This window comes from Cherax quadricarinatus, chromosome 81 (genome assembly GCF_038502225.1).
Source record: "Cherax quadricarinatus isolate ZL_2023a chromosome 81, ASM3850222v1, whole genome shotgun sequence".
Lineage (NCBI taxonomy): Eukaryota > Metazoa > Arthropoda > Malacostraca > Decapoda > Parastacidae > Cherax > Cherax quadricarinatus.
Genome location: NC_091372.1, coordinates 11,008,642 through 11,022,853, shown reverse-complemented (window position 1 = coordinate 11,022,853; position 14,212 = coordinate 11,008,642). Strand labels below are relative to the sequence as shown.

Here is a 14,212-nt window from a genome sequence, read left to right as displayed (position 1 = left end):
GTAAGTACTGTAGTTGTAGCAACTTTCACAGAGCCTCAGTAACGTAAGTACTGTAGTTGTAGCAACTTTCACAGAGCCTCAGTAACGTAAGTACTGTAGTTGTAGCAACTTTCACAGAGCCTCAGTAACGTAAGTACTGTAGTTGTAGCAACTTTCACAGAGCCTCAGTAACGTAAGTACTGTAGTTGTAGCAACTTTCACAGAGCCTCAGTAACGAAGGAACTGTAGTTGTAAAAATGAAACCTCCGTCTCTGGAAGTATGGCCAACCCTCCGTCTCTGGAAGTATAGCCAACCCTCCGTCTCTGGAAGTATAGCCAAACCTCCGTCTCTGGAAGTATAGCCAACCCTCCGTCTCTGGAAGTATAGCCAAACCTCCGTCTCTGGAAGTATGGCCAAACCTCCGTCTCTGGAAGTATGGCCAACCCTCCGTCTCTGGAAGTATAGCCAACCCTCCGTCTCTGGAAGTATAGCCAAACCTCCGTCTCTGGAAGTATAGCCAAACCTCCGTCTCTGGAAGTATAGCCAAACCTCCGTCTCTGGAAGTATAGCCAAACCTCCGTCTCTGGAAGTATAGCCAAACCTCCGTCTCTGGAAGTATAGCCAAACCTCCGTCTCTGGAAGTATAGCCAAACCTCCGTCTCTGGAAGTATAGCCAAACCTCCGTCTCTGGAAGTATAGCCAACCCTCCGTCTCTGGAAGTATAGCCAAACCTCCGTCTCTGGAAGTATAGCCAAACCTCCGTCTCTGGAAGTATAGCCAAACCTCCGTCTCTGGAAGTATAGCCAACCCTCCGTCTCTGGAAGTATAGCCAAACCTCCGTCTCTGGAAGTATAGCCAAACCTCCGTCTCTGGAAGTATGGCCAACCCTCCGTCTCTGGAAGTATGGCCAACCCTCCGTCTCTGGAAGTATAGCCAAACCTCCGTCTCTGGAAGTATGGCCAAACCTCCGTCTCTGGAAGTATAGCCAAACCTCCGTCTCTGGAAGTATAGCCAAACCTCCGTCTCTGGAAGTATGGCCAACCCTCCGTCTCTGGAAGTATAGCCAAACCTCCGTCTCTGGAAGTATGGCCAAACCTCCGTCTCTGGAAGTATAGCCAACCCTCCGTCTCTGGAAGTATAGCCAACCCTCCGTCTCTGGAAGTATGGCCAACCCTCCGTCTCTGGAAGTATGGCCAAACCTCCGTCTCTGGAAGTATGGCCAAACCTCCGTCTCTGGAAGTATAGCCAACCCTCCGTCTCTGGAAGTATAGCCAAACCTCCGTCTCTGGAAGTATGGCCAAACCTCCGTCTCTGGAAGTATAGCCAAACCTCCGTCTCTGGAAGTATGGCCAAACCTCCGTCTCTGGAAGTATAGCCAACCCTCCGTCTCTGGAAGTATAGCCAAACCTCCGTCTCTGGAAGTATAGCCAAACCTCCGTCTCTGGAAGTATAGCCAAACCTCCGTCTCTGGAAGTATGGCCAACCCTCCGTCTCTGGAAGTATAGCCAACCCTCCGTCTCTGGAAGTATGGCCAACCCTCCGTCTCTGGAAGTATAGCCAAACCTCCGTCTCTGGAAGTATGGCCAAACCTCCGTCTCTGGAAGTATAGCCAAACCTCCGTCTCTGGAAGTATAGCCAAACCTCCGTCTCTGGAAGTATAGCCAAACCTCCGTCTCTGGAAGTATGGCCAAACCTCCGTCTCTGGAAGTATGGCCAACCCTCCGTCTCTGGAAGTATAGCCAACCCTCCGTCTCTGGAAGTATAGCCAACCCTCCGTCTCTGGAAGTATAGCCAAACCTCCGTCTCTGGAAGTATAGCCAACCCTCCGTCTCTGGAAGTATAGCCAAACCTCCGTCTCTGGAAGTATAGCCAAACCTCCGTCTCTGGAAGTATAGCCAACCCTCCGTCTCTGGAAGTATGGCCAAACCTCCGTCTCTGGAAGTATAGCCAAACCTCCGTCTCTGGAAGTATAGCCAAACCTCCGTCTCTGGAAGTATGGCCAACCCTCCGTCTCTGGAAGTATAGCCAACCCTCCGTCTCTGGAAGTATGGCCAAACCTCCGTCTCTGGAAGTATAGCCAAACCTCCGTCTCTGGAAGTATGGCCAAACCTCCGTCTCTGGAAGTATAGCCAAACCTCCGTCTCTGGAAGTATAGCCAAACCTCCGTCTCTGGAAGTATAGCCAACCCTCCGTCTCTGGAAGTATAGCCAAACCTCCGTCTCTGGAAGTATGGCCAAACCTCCGTCTCTGGAAGTATAGCCAAACCTCCGTCTCTGGAAGTATAGCCAAACCTCCGTCTCTGGAAGTATGGCCAAACCCTCCGTCTCTGGAAGTATAGCCAAACCTCCGTCTCTGGAAGTATAGCCAAACCTCCGTCTCTGGAAGTATAGGCCAAACCAACCCTCCGTCTCTGGAAGTATAGCCAAACCTCCGTCTCTGGAAGTATAGTCCAAACCTCCGTCTCTGGAAGTATAGCCAAACCTCCGTCTCTGGAAGTATGGCCAAACCTCCGTCTCTGGAAGTATAGCCAAACCTCCGTCTCTGGAAGTATAGCCAAACCTCCGTCTCTGGAAGTATAGCCAAACCTCCGTCTCTGGAAGTATAGCCAACCCTCCGTCTCTGGAAGTATAGCCAAACCTCCGTCTCTGGAAGTATAGCCAACCCTCCGTCTCTGGAAGTATAGCCAAACCTCCGTCTCTGGAAGTATGGCCAACCCTCCGTCTCTGGAAGTATGGCCAAACCTCCGTCTCTGGAAGTATAGCCAAACCTCCGTCTCTGGAAGTATAGCCAAACCTCCGTCTCTGGAAGTATAGCCAAACCTCCGTCTCTGGAAGTATAGCCAAACCTCCGTCTCTGGAAGTATAGCCAAACCTCCGTCTCTGGAAGTATAGCCAAACCTCCGTCTCTGGAAGTATAGCCAACCCTCCGTCTCTGGAAGTATAGCCAAACCTCCGTCTCTGGAAGTATAGCCAAACCTCCGTCTCTGGAAGTATAGCCAAACCTCCGTCTCTGGAAGTATAGCCAAACCTCCGTCTCTGGAAGTATAGCCAAACCTCCGTCTCTGGAAGTATAGCCAAACCTCCGTCTCTGGAAGTATAGCCAAACCTCCGTCTCTGGAAGTAGAGCCAAACCTCCGTCTCTGGAAGTATAGCCAAACCTCCGTCTCTGGAAGTATAGCCAAACCTCCGTCTCTGGAAGTATAGCCAAACCTCCGTCTCTGGAAGTATAGCCAAACCTCCGTCTCTGGAAGTATGCCAAACCTCCGTCTCTGGAAGTATAGCCAAACCTCCGTCTCTGGAAGTATAGCCAAGTATAGCCTCCGTCTCTGGAAGTATAGCCAAACCTCCGTCTCTGGAAGTATAGCCAAACCTCCGTCTCTGGAAGTATAGCCAAACCTCCGTCTCTGGAAGTATAGCCAAACCTCCGTCTCTGGAAGTATAGCCAAACCTCCGTCTCTGGAAGTATAGCCAAACCTCCGTCTCTGGAAGTATAGCCAAACCTCCGTCTCTGGAAGTATAGCCAAACCTCCGTCTCTGGAAGTATAGCCAAACCTCCGTCTCTGGAAGTATAGCCAAACCTCCGTCTCTGGAAGTATAGCCAAACCTCCGTCTCTGGAAGTATAGCCAAACCTCCGTCTCTGGAAGTATAGCCAAACCTCCGTCTCTGGAAGTATAGCCAAACCTCCGTCTCTGGAAGTATAGCCAAACCTCCGTCTCTGGAAGTATAGCCAAACCTCCGTCTCTGGAAGTATAGCCAAACCTCCGTCTCTGGAAGTATAGCCAAACCTCCGTCTCTGGAAGTATAGCCAAACCTCCGTCTCTGGAAGTATAGCCAAACCTCCGTCTCTGGAAGTATAGCCAAACCTCCGTCTCTGGAAGTATAGCCAAACCTCCGTCTCTGGAAGTATAGCCAAACCTCCGTCTCTGGAAGTATAGCCAAACCTCCGTCTCTGGAAGTATAGCCAAACCTCCGTCTCTGGAAGTATAGCCAAACCTCCGTCTCTGGAAGTATGGCCAACCCTCCGTCTCTGGAAGTATAGCCAAACCTCCGTCTCTGGAAGTATAGCCAAACCTCCGTCTCTGGAAGTATAGCCAACCCTCCGTCTCTGGAAGTATGGCCAACCCTCCGTCTCTGGAAGTATAGCCAACCCTCCGTCTCTGGAAGTATGGCCAACCCTCCGTCTCTGGAAGTATAGCCAAACCTCGGTCTCTGGAAGTATGGCCAACCCTCCGTCTCTGGAAGTATGGCCAAACCTCCGTCTCTGGAAGTATAGCCAAACCTCCGTCTCTGGAAGTATGGCCAAACCTCCGTCTCTGGAAGTATAGCCAAACCTCCGTCTCTGGAAGTATGGCCAAACCTCCGTCTCTGGAAGTATAGCCAAACCTCCGTCTCTGGAAGTATGGCCAACCCTCCGTCTCTGGAAGTATAGCCAAACCTCCGTCTCTGGAAGTATGGCCAACCCTCCGTCTCTGGAAGTATAGCCAAACCTCCGTCTCTGGAAGTATGGCCAAACCTCCGTCTCTGGAAGTATGGCCAAACCTCCGTCTCTGGAAGTATGGCCAAACCTCCGTCTCTGGAAGTATAGCCAAACCTCCGTCTCTGGAAGTATGGCCAAACCTCCGTCTCTGGAAGTATAGCCAAACCTCCGTCTCTGGAAGTATAGCCAAACCTCCGTCTCTGGAAGTATAGCCAAACCTCCGTCTCTGGAAGTATGGCCAAACCTCCGTCTCTGGAAGTATAGCCAAACCTCCGTCTCTGGAAGTATAGCCAAACCTCCGTCTCTGGAAGTATAGCCAAACCTCCGTCTCTGGAAGTATAGCCAAACCTCCGTCTCTGGAAGTATAGCCAAACCTCCGTCTCTGGAAGTATAGCCTTACCTCCTCTGTCTCTGGAAGTATAGCCAAACCTCCGTCTCTGGAAGTATGGCCAAACCTCCGTCTCTGGAAGTATAGCCAAACCTCCGTCTCTGGAAGTATGGCCAAACCTCCGTCTCTGGAAGTATAGCCAAACCTCCGTCTCTGGAAGTATAGCCAAACCTCCGTCTCTGGAAGTATAGCCAAACCTCCGTCTCTGGAAGTATAGCCAACCCTCCGTCTCTGGAAGTATGGCTCCGTCTCTGGAAGTATAGCCAAACCTCCGTCTCTGGAAGTATAGCCAAACCTCCGTCTCTGGAAGTATGGCCAAACCTCCGTCTCTGGAAGTATAGCCAAACCTCCGTCTCTGGAAGTATAGCCAAACCTCCGTCTCTGGAAGTATGGCCAAACCTCCGTCTCTGGAAGTATAGCCAAACCTCCGTCTCTGGAAGTATGGCCAAACCTCCGTCTCTGGAAGTATAGCCAAACCTCCGCCAAACCTCCGTCTCTGGAAGTATAGCCAAACCTCCGTCTCTGGAAGTATAGCCAAACCTCCGTCTCTGGAAGTATGGCCAAACCTCCGTCTCTGGAAGTATAGCCAAACCTCCGTCTCTGGAAGTATAGCCAAACCTCCGTCTCTGGAAGTATAGCCAAACCTCCGTCTCTGGAAGTATAGCCAAACCTCCGTCTCTGGAAGTATAGCCAAACCTCCGTCTCTGGAAGTATAGCCAAACCTCCGTCTCTGGAAGTATAGCCAAACCTCCGTCTCTGGAAGTATAGCCAAACCTACGTCTCTGGAAGTATGGCCAACCCTCCGCCAAATAGCCAAACCTCCGTCCTCCGTCTCTGGAAGTATAGCCTGGAAGTATAGCCAAACCTCCGTCCTCCGTCTCTGGAAGTATAGCCAAACCTCCGTCTCTGGAAGTATGGCCAACCCTCCGCCAAACCTCCTCTGGAAGTATGGCCAACCCTCCGTCTCTGGAAGTATTGCCAACCCTCCGTCTCTGGAAGTATAGCCAAACCTCCGTCTCTGGAAGTATGGCCAAGTATGGCCTCCGTCTCTGGAAGTATAGCCAAACCTCCGTCTCTGGAAGTATGGCCAAAAGTATAGCCAAACCTCCGTCTCTGGAAGTATAGTCTCTGGAAGTATGGCCAACCCTCCGTCTCTGGAAGTATAGCCAAACCTCCGTCTCTGGAAGTATAGCCAAACCTCCGTCTCTGGAAGTATAGCCAAACCTCCGTCTCTGGAAGTATAAACCTCCGTCTCTGGAAGTATAGCCAAACCTCCGTCTCTGGAAGTATGGCCAAACCTCCGTCTCTGGAAGTATAGCCAAACCTCCGTCTCTGGAAGTCCAAACCTCCGTCTCTGGAAGTATAGCCAAACCTCCGTCTCTGGAAGTATGGCCTCCGTCTCTGGAAGTATAGCCAAACCTCCGTCTCTGGAAGTATAGCCAAACCTCCGTCTCTGGAAGTATGGCCAAACCTCCGTCTCTGGAAGTATAACCCTCCGTCTCTGGAAGTATAGCCAAACCTCCGCCAAGTATGCCAAACCTCCGTCCTCCGTCTCTGGAAGTATAGCCAAACCTCCGTCTCTGGAAGTATGGCCAAACCTCCGTCTCTGGAAGTATGGCCAACCCTCCGTCTCTGGAAGTATAGCCAAACCTCCGTCTCTGGAAGTATGGCCAACCCTCCGTCTCTGGAAGTATAGCCAAACCTCCGTCTCTGGAAGTATAGCCAAACCTCCGTCTCTGGAAGTATAAACCTCCGCCAAGTATAGCCAAACTCCGTCTCTGGAAGTATAGCCAAACCTCCGTCTCTGGAAGTATAGCCAAACCTCCGTCCGTCTCTGGAAGTATAGCCAAACCTCCGTCTCTGGAAGTATAGCCAAACCTCCGTCTCTGGAAGTATAGCCGAACCTCCGTCTCTGGAAGTATAGTCTCTGGAAGTATAGCCTCCGTCTCTGGAAGTATAGCCAAACCTCCGTCTCTGGAAGTATAGCCAAACCTCCGTCTCTGGAAGTATAGCCAAACCTCCGTCTCTGGAAGTATGGCCAAACCTCCGTCTCTGGAAGTATAGCCAAACCTCCGTCTCTGGAAGTATAGCCAAACCTCCGTCTCTGGAAGTATAGCCAACCCTCCGTCTCTGGAAGTATAGCCAAAAGTATAGCCTCCGTCTCTGGAAGTATAGCCAAACCTCCGTCTCTGGAAGTATAGCCTCCGTCTCTGGAAGTATAGCCAAACCTCCGTCTCTGGAAGTATAGCCAACCCTCCGTCTCTGGAAGTATAGCCAACCCTCCGTCTCTGGAAGTATAGCCAACCCTCCGTCTCTGGAAGTATAGCCAAACCTCCGTCTCTGGAAGTATAGCCAACCCTCCGTCTCTGGAAGTATAGCCAAACCTCCGTCTCTGGAAGTATAGCCAAACCTCCGTCTCTGGAAGTATAGCCAAACCTCCGTCTCTGGAAGTATAGCCAACCCTCCGTCTCTGGAAGTATAGCCAACCCTCCGTCTCTGGAAGTATAGCCAAACCTCCGTCTCTGGAAGTATAGCCAACCCTCCGTCTCTGGAAGTATAGCCAAACCTCCGTCTCTGGAAGTATAGCCAAACCTCCGTCTCTGGAAGTATAGCCAAACCTCCGTCTCTGGAAGTATAGCCAACCCTCCGTCTCTGGAAGTATAGCCAAACCTCCGTCTCTGGAAGTATAGCCAAACCTCCGTCTCTGGAAGTATAGCCAACCCTCCGTCTCTGGAAGTATAGCCTCCGTCTCTGGAAGTATAGCCAACCCTCCGTCTCTGGAAGTATAGCCAACCCTCCGTCTCTGGAAGTATAGCCTCCGTCTCTGGAAGTATAGCCAAACCTCCGTCTCTGGAAGTATAGCCAAACCTCCGTCTCTGGAAGTATAGCCAAACCTCCGTCTCTGGAAGTATAGCCAAACCCTCCGTCTCTGGAAGTATAGCCAAACCTCCGTCTCTGGAAGTATAGCCAAAAGTATAGCCAAACCTCCGTCTCTGGAAGTATAGCCAAACCTCCGTCTCTGGAAGTATAGCCAACCCTCCGTCTCTGGAAGTATAGCCAAACCTCCGTCTCTGGAAGTATAGCCAAACCTCCGTCTCTGGAAGTATAGCCAACCCTCCGTCTCTGGAAGTATAGCCAAACCTCCGTCTCTGGAAGTATAGCCAAACCTCCGTCTCTGGAAGTATAGCCAAACCTCCGTCTCTGGAAGTATAGCCAAACCTCCGTCTCTGGAAGTATAGCCAACCCTCCGTCTCTGGAAGTATAGCCAAACCTCCGTCTCTGGAAGTATAGCCAAACCTCCGTCTCTGGAAGTATAGCCAAACCTCCGTCTCTGGAAGTATGGCCAAACCTCCGTCTCTGGAAGTATGGCCAACCCTCCGTCTCTGGAAGTATAGCCAACCCTCCGTCTCTGGAAGTATGGCCAACCCTCCGTCTCTGGAAGTATAGCCAACCCTCCGTCTCTGGAAGTATGGCCAACCCTCCGTCTCTGGAAGTATGGCCAAACCTCCGTCTCTGGAAGTATAGCCAACCCTCCGTCTCTGGAAGTATGGCCAACCCTCCGTCTCTGGAAGTATAGCCAAACCTCCGTCTCTGGAAGTATGGCCAACCCTCCGTCTCTGGAAGTATAGCCAAACCTCGGTCTCTGGAAGTATGGCCAACCCTCCGTCTCTGGAAGTATAGCCAAACCTCCGTCTCTGGAAGTATAGCCAAACCTCCGTCTCTGGAAGTATAGCCAACCCTCCGTCTCTGGAAGTATAGCCAACCCTCCGTCTCTGGAAGTATGGCCAACCCTCCGTCTCTGGAAGTATAGCCAAACCTCCGTCTCTGGAAGTATAGCCAAACCTCCGTCTCTGGAAGTATAGCCAAACCTCCGTCTCTGGAAGTATAGCCAACCCTCCGTCTCTGGAAGTATAGCCAACCCTCCGTCTCTGGAAGTATAGCCAAACCTCCGTCTCTGGAAGTATAGCCAAACCTCCGTCTCTGGAAGTATAGCCAACCCTCCGTCTCTGGAAGTATAGCCAACCCTCCGTCTCTGGAAGTATGGCCAACCCTCCGTCTCTGGAAGTATAGCCAAACCTCCGTCTCTGGAAGTATAGCCAAACCTCCGTCTCTGGAAGTATAGCCAAACCTCCGTCTCTGGAAGTATAGCCAACCCTCCGTCTCTGGAAGTATAGCCAACCCTCCGTCTCTGGAAGTATAGCCAAACCTCCGTCTCTGGAAGTATAGCCAACCCTCCGTCTCTGGAAGTATAGCCAAACCTCCGTCTCTGGAAGTATAGCCAACCCTCCGTCTCTGGAAGTATGGCCAACCCTCCGTCTCTGGAAGTATGGCCAACCCTCCGTCTCTGGAAGTATAGCCAACCCTCCGTCTCTGGAAGTATGGCCAAACCTCCGTCTCTGGAAGTATGGCCAAACCTCCGTCTCTGGAAGTATGGCCAACCCTCCGTCTCTGGAAGTATAGCCAAACCTCCGTCTCTGGAAGTATAGCCAAACCTCCGTCTCTGGAAGTATAGCCAAACCTCCGTCTCTGGAAGTATGGCCAACCCTCCGTCTCTGGAAGTATGGCCAAACCTCCGTCTCTGGAAGTATAGCCAACCCTCCGTCTCTGGAAGTATGGCCAACCCTCCGTCTCTGGAAGTATAGCCAAACCTCCGTCTCTGGAAGTATGGCCAACCCTCCGTCTCTGGAAGTATAGCCAAACCTCGGTCTCTGGAAGTATGGCCAACCCTCCGTCTCTGGAAGTATAGCCAAACCTCCGTCTCTGGAAGTATAGCCAAACCTCCGTCTCTGGAAGTATAGCCAAACCTCCGTCTCTGGAAGTATGGCCAACCCTCCGTCTCTGGAAGTATAGCCAACCCTCCGTCTCTGGAAGTATGGCCAAACCTCCGTCTCTGGAAGTATAGCCAACCCTCCGTCTCTGGAAGTATAGCCAAACCTCCGTCTCTGGAAGTATAGCCAAACCTCCGTCTCTGGAAGTATAGCCAAACCTCCGTCTCTGGAAGTATAGCCAACCCTCCGTCTCTGGAAGTATGGCCAACCCTCCGTCTCTGGAAGTATAGCCAAACCTCCGTCTCTGGAAGTATGGCCAAACCTCCGTCTCTGGAAGTATGGCCAACCCTCCGTCTCTGGAAGTATAGCCAAACCTCCGTCTCTGGAAGTATAGCCAAACCTCCGTCTCTGGAAGTATAGCCAAACCTCCGTCTCTGGAAGTATAGCCAAACCTCCGTCTCTGGAAGTATAGCCAAACCTCCGTCTCTGGAAGTATAGCCAAACCTCCGTCTCTGGAAGTATGGCCAACCCTCCGTCTCTGGAAGTATGGCCAACCCTCCGTCTCTGGAAGTATAGCCAAACCTCGGTCTCTGGAAGTATAGCCAAACCTCCGTCTCTGGAAGTATGGCCAACCCTCCGTCTCTGGAAGTATGGCCAACCCTCCGTCTCTGGAAGTATAGCCAAACCTCCGTCTCTGGAAGTATAGCCAAACCTCCGTCTCTGGAAGTATGGCCAACCCTCCGTCTCTGGAAGTATAGCCAAACCTCCGTCTCTGGAAGTATAGCCAAACCTCCGTCTCTGGAAGTATGGCCAACCCTCCGTCTCTGGAAGTATAGCCAAACCTCCGTCTCTGGAAGTATGGCCAACCCTCCGTCTCTGGAAGTATGGCCAACCCTCCGTCTCTGGAAGTATAGCCAAACCTCCGTCTCTGGAAGTATAGCCAAACCTCCGTCTCTGGAAGTATGGCCAACCCTCCGTCTCTGGAAGTATAGCCAAACCTCCGTCTCTGGAAGTATAGCCAAACCTCCGTCTCTGGAAGTATAGCCAAACCTCCGTCTCTGGAAGTATAGCCAAACCTCCGTCTCTGGAAGTATAGCCAAACCTCCGTCTCTGGAAGTATAGCCAAACCTCCGTCTCTGGAAGTATAGCCAAACCTCCGTCTCTGGAAGTATAGCCAAACCTCCGTCTCTGGAAGTATAGCCAAACCTCCGTCTCTGGAAGTATAGCCAAACCTCCGTCTCTGGAAGTATAGCCAAACCTCCGTCTCTGGAAGTATAGCCAAACCTCCGTCTCTGGAAGTATGGCCAAACCTCCGTCTCTGGAAGTATAGCCAAACCTCCGTCTCTGGAAGTATGGCCAAACCTCCGTCTCTGGAAGTATAGCCAAACCTCCGTCTCTGGAAGTATAGCCAAACCTCCGTCTCTGGAAGTATAGCCAAACCTCCGTCTCTGGAAGTATAGCCAAACCTCCGTCTCTGGAAGTATAGCCAAACCTCCGTCTCTGGAAGTATAGCCAAACCTCCGTCTCTGGAAGTATAGCCAAACCTCCGTCTCTGGAAGTATGGCCAAACCTCCGTCTCTGGAAGTATAGCCAAACCTCCGTCTCTGGAAGTATGGCCAAACCTCCGTCTCTGGAAGTATAGCCAAACCTCCGTCTCTGGAAGTATAGCCAAACCTCCGTCTCTGGAAGTATAGCCAAACCTCCGTCTCTGGAAGTATAGCCAAACCTCCGTCTCTGGAAGTATAGCCAAACCTCCGTCTCTGGAAGTATGGCCAACCCTCCGTCTCTGGAAGTATAGCCAAACCTCCGTCTCTGGAAGTATGGCCAAACCTCCGTCTCTGGAAGTATAGCCAAACCTCCGTCTCTGGAAGTATAGCCAAACCTCCGTCTCTGGAAGTATAGCCAAACCTCCGTCTCTGGAAGTATAGCCAAACCTCCGTCTCTGGAAGTATAGCCAAACCTCCGTCTCTGGAAGTATAGCCAAACCTCCGTCTCTGGAAGTATGGCCAAACCTCCGTCTCTGGAAGTATAGCCAAACCTCCGTCTCTGGAAGTATGGCCAAACCTCCGTCTCTGGAAGTATAGCCAAACCTCCGTCTCTGGAAGTATAGCCAAACCTCCGTCTCTGGAAGTATAGCCAAACCTCCGTCTCTGGAAGTATAGCCAAACCTCCGTCTCTGGAAGTATGGCCAACCCTCCGTCTCTGGAAGTATAGCCAAACCTCCGTCTCTGGAAGTATGGCCAAACCTCCGTCTCTGGAAGTATAGCCAAACCTCCGTCTCTGGAAGTATAGCCAAACCTCCGTCTCTGGAAGTATAGCCAAACCTCCGTCTCTGGAAGTATAGCCAAACCTCCGTCTCTGGAAGTATAGCCAAACCTCCGTCTCTGGAAGTATAGCCAAACCTCCGTCTCTGGAAGTATGGCCAAACCTCCGTCTCTGGAAGTATAGCCAAACCTCCGTCTCTGGAAGTATGGCCAAACCTCCGTCTCTGGAAGTATAGCCAAACCTCCGTCTCTGGAAGTATAGCCAAACCTCCGTCTCTGGAAGTATAGCCAAACCTCCGTCTCTGGAAGTATAGCCAAACCTCCGTCTCTGGAAGTATAGCCAAACCTCCGTCTCTGGAAGTATGGCCAACCCTCCGTCTCTGGAAGTATAGCCAACCCTCCGTCTCTGGAAGTATAGCCAACCCTCCGTCTCTGGAAGTATAGCCAAACCTCCGTCTCTGGAAGTATGGCCAAACCTCCGTCTCTGGAAGTATAGCCAACCCTCCGTCTCTGGAAGTATAGCCAACCCTCCGTCTCTGGAAGTATAGCCAACCCTCCGTCTCTGGAAGTATGGCCAACCCTCCGTCTCTGGAAGTATAGCCAACCCTCCGTCTCTGGAAGTATAGCCAACCCTCCGTCTCTGGAAGTATAGCCAAACCTCCGTCTCTGGAAGTATAGCCAACCCTCCGTCTCTGGAAGTATAGCCAAACCTCCGTCTCTGGAAGTATAGCCAACCCTCCGTCTCTGGAAGTATAGCCAAACCTCCGTCTCTGGAAGTATGGCCAACCCTCCGTCTCTGGAAGTATGGCCAACCCTCCGTCTCTGGAAGTATAGCCAACCCTCCGTCTCTGGAAGTATGGCCAAACCTCCGTCTCTGGAAGTATGGCCAACCCTCCGTCTCTGGAAGTATGGCCAAACCTCCGTCTCTGGAAGTATGGCCAACCCTCCGTCTCTGGAAGTATGGCCAAACCTCCGTCTCTGGAAGTATGGCCAACCCTCCGTCTCTGGAAGTATAGCCAAACCTCCGTCTCTGGAAGTATGGCCAACCCTCCGTCTCTGGAAGTATAGCCAAACCTCCGTCTCTGGAAGTATGGCCAACCCTCCGTCTCTGGAAGTATAGCCAAACCTCCGTCTCTGGAAGTATAGCCAACCCTCCGTCTCTGGAAGTATGGCCAAACCTCCGTCTCTGGAAGTATGGCCAACCCTCCGTCTCTGGAAGTATGGCCAAACCTCCGTCTCTGGAAGTATGGCCAACCCTCCGTCTCTGGAAGTATAGCCAAACCTCCGTCTCTGGAAGTATGGCCAACCCTCCGTCTCTGGAAGTATAGCCAAACCTCCGTCTCTGGAAGTATGGCCAACCCTCCGTCTCTGGAAGTATAGCCAAACCTCCGTCTCTGGAAGTATAGCCAACCCTCCGTCTCTGGAAGTATGGCCAAACCTCCGTCTCTGGAAGTATGGCCAACCCTCCGTCTCTGGAAGTATGGCCAACCCTCCGTCTCTGGAAGTATGGCCAACCCTCCGTCTCTGGAAGTATGGCCAACCCTCCGTCTCTGGAAGTATGGCCAACCCTCCGTCTCTGGAAGTATGGCCAACCCTCCGTCTCTGGAAGTATGGCCAACCCTCCGTCTCTGGAAGTATGGCCAAACCTCCGTCTCTGGAAGTATGGCCAAACCTCCGTCTCTGGAAGTATGGCCAACCCTCCGTCTCTGGAAGTATAGCCAAACCTCCGTCTCTGGAAGTATGGCCAACCCTCCGTCTCTGGAAGTATAGCCAAACCTCCGTCTCTGGAAGTATAGCCAAACCTCCGTCTCTGGAAGTATAGCCAAACCTCCGTCTCTGGAAGTATAGCCAAACCTCCGTCTCTGGAAGTATAGCCAAACCTCCGTCTCTGGAAGTATAGCCAAACCTCCGTCTCTGGAAGTATAGCCAAACCTCCGTCTCTGGAAGTATAGCCAAACCTCCGTCTCTGGAAGTATAGCCAAACCTCCGTCTCTGGAAGTATGGCCAACCCTCCGTCTCTGGAAGTATGGCCAAACCTCCGTCTCTGGAAGTATGGCCAACCCTCCGTCTCTGGAAGTATAGCCAAACCTCCGTCTCTGGAAGTATGGCCAACCCTCCGTCTCTGGAAGTATAGCCAACCCTCCGTCTCTGGAAGTATGGCCAAACCTCCGTCTCTGGAAGTATGGCCAACCCTCCGTCTCTGGAAGTATGGCCAAACCTCCGTCTCTGGAAGTATGGCCAACCCTCCGTCTCTGGAATTATAGCCAAACCTCCGTCTCTGGAAGTATGGCCAACCCTCCGTCTCTGGAAGTATGGCCAAACCTCCGTCTCTGG

General features: G+C 52.0%; 1 protein-coding gene across 3 annotated transcripts in view; it reads left to right on the top strand.

The window, feature by feature from the left end:
* LOC128699810 (uncharacterized) overlaps nucleotides 1–14,212 on the top strand; it is a 51,618-nt gene that overhangs the window by 26,557 nt on the left and 10,849 nt on the right. The gene's annotated exons all lie outside the window — the stretch shown is intronic.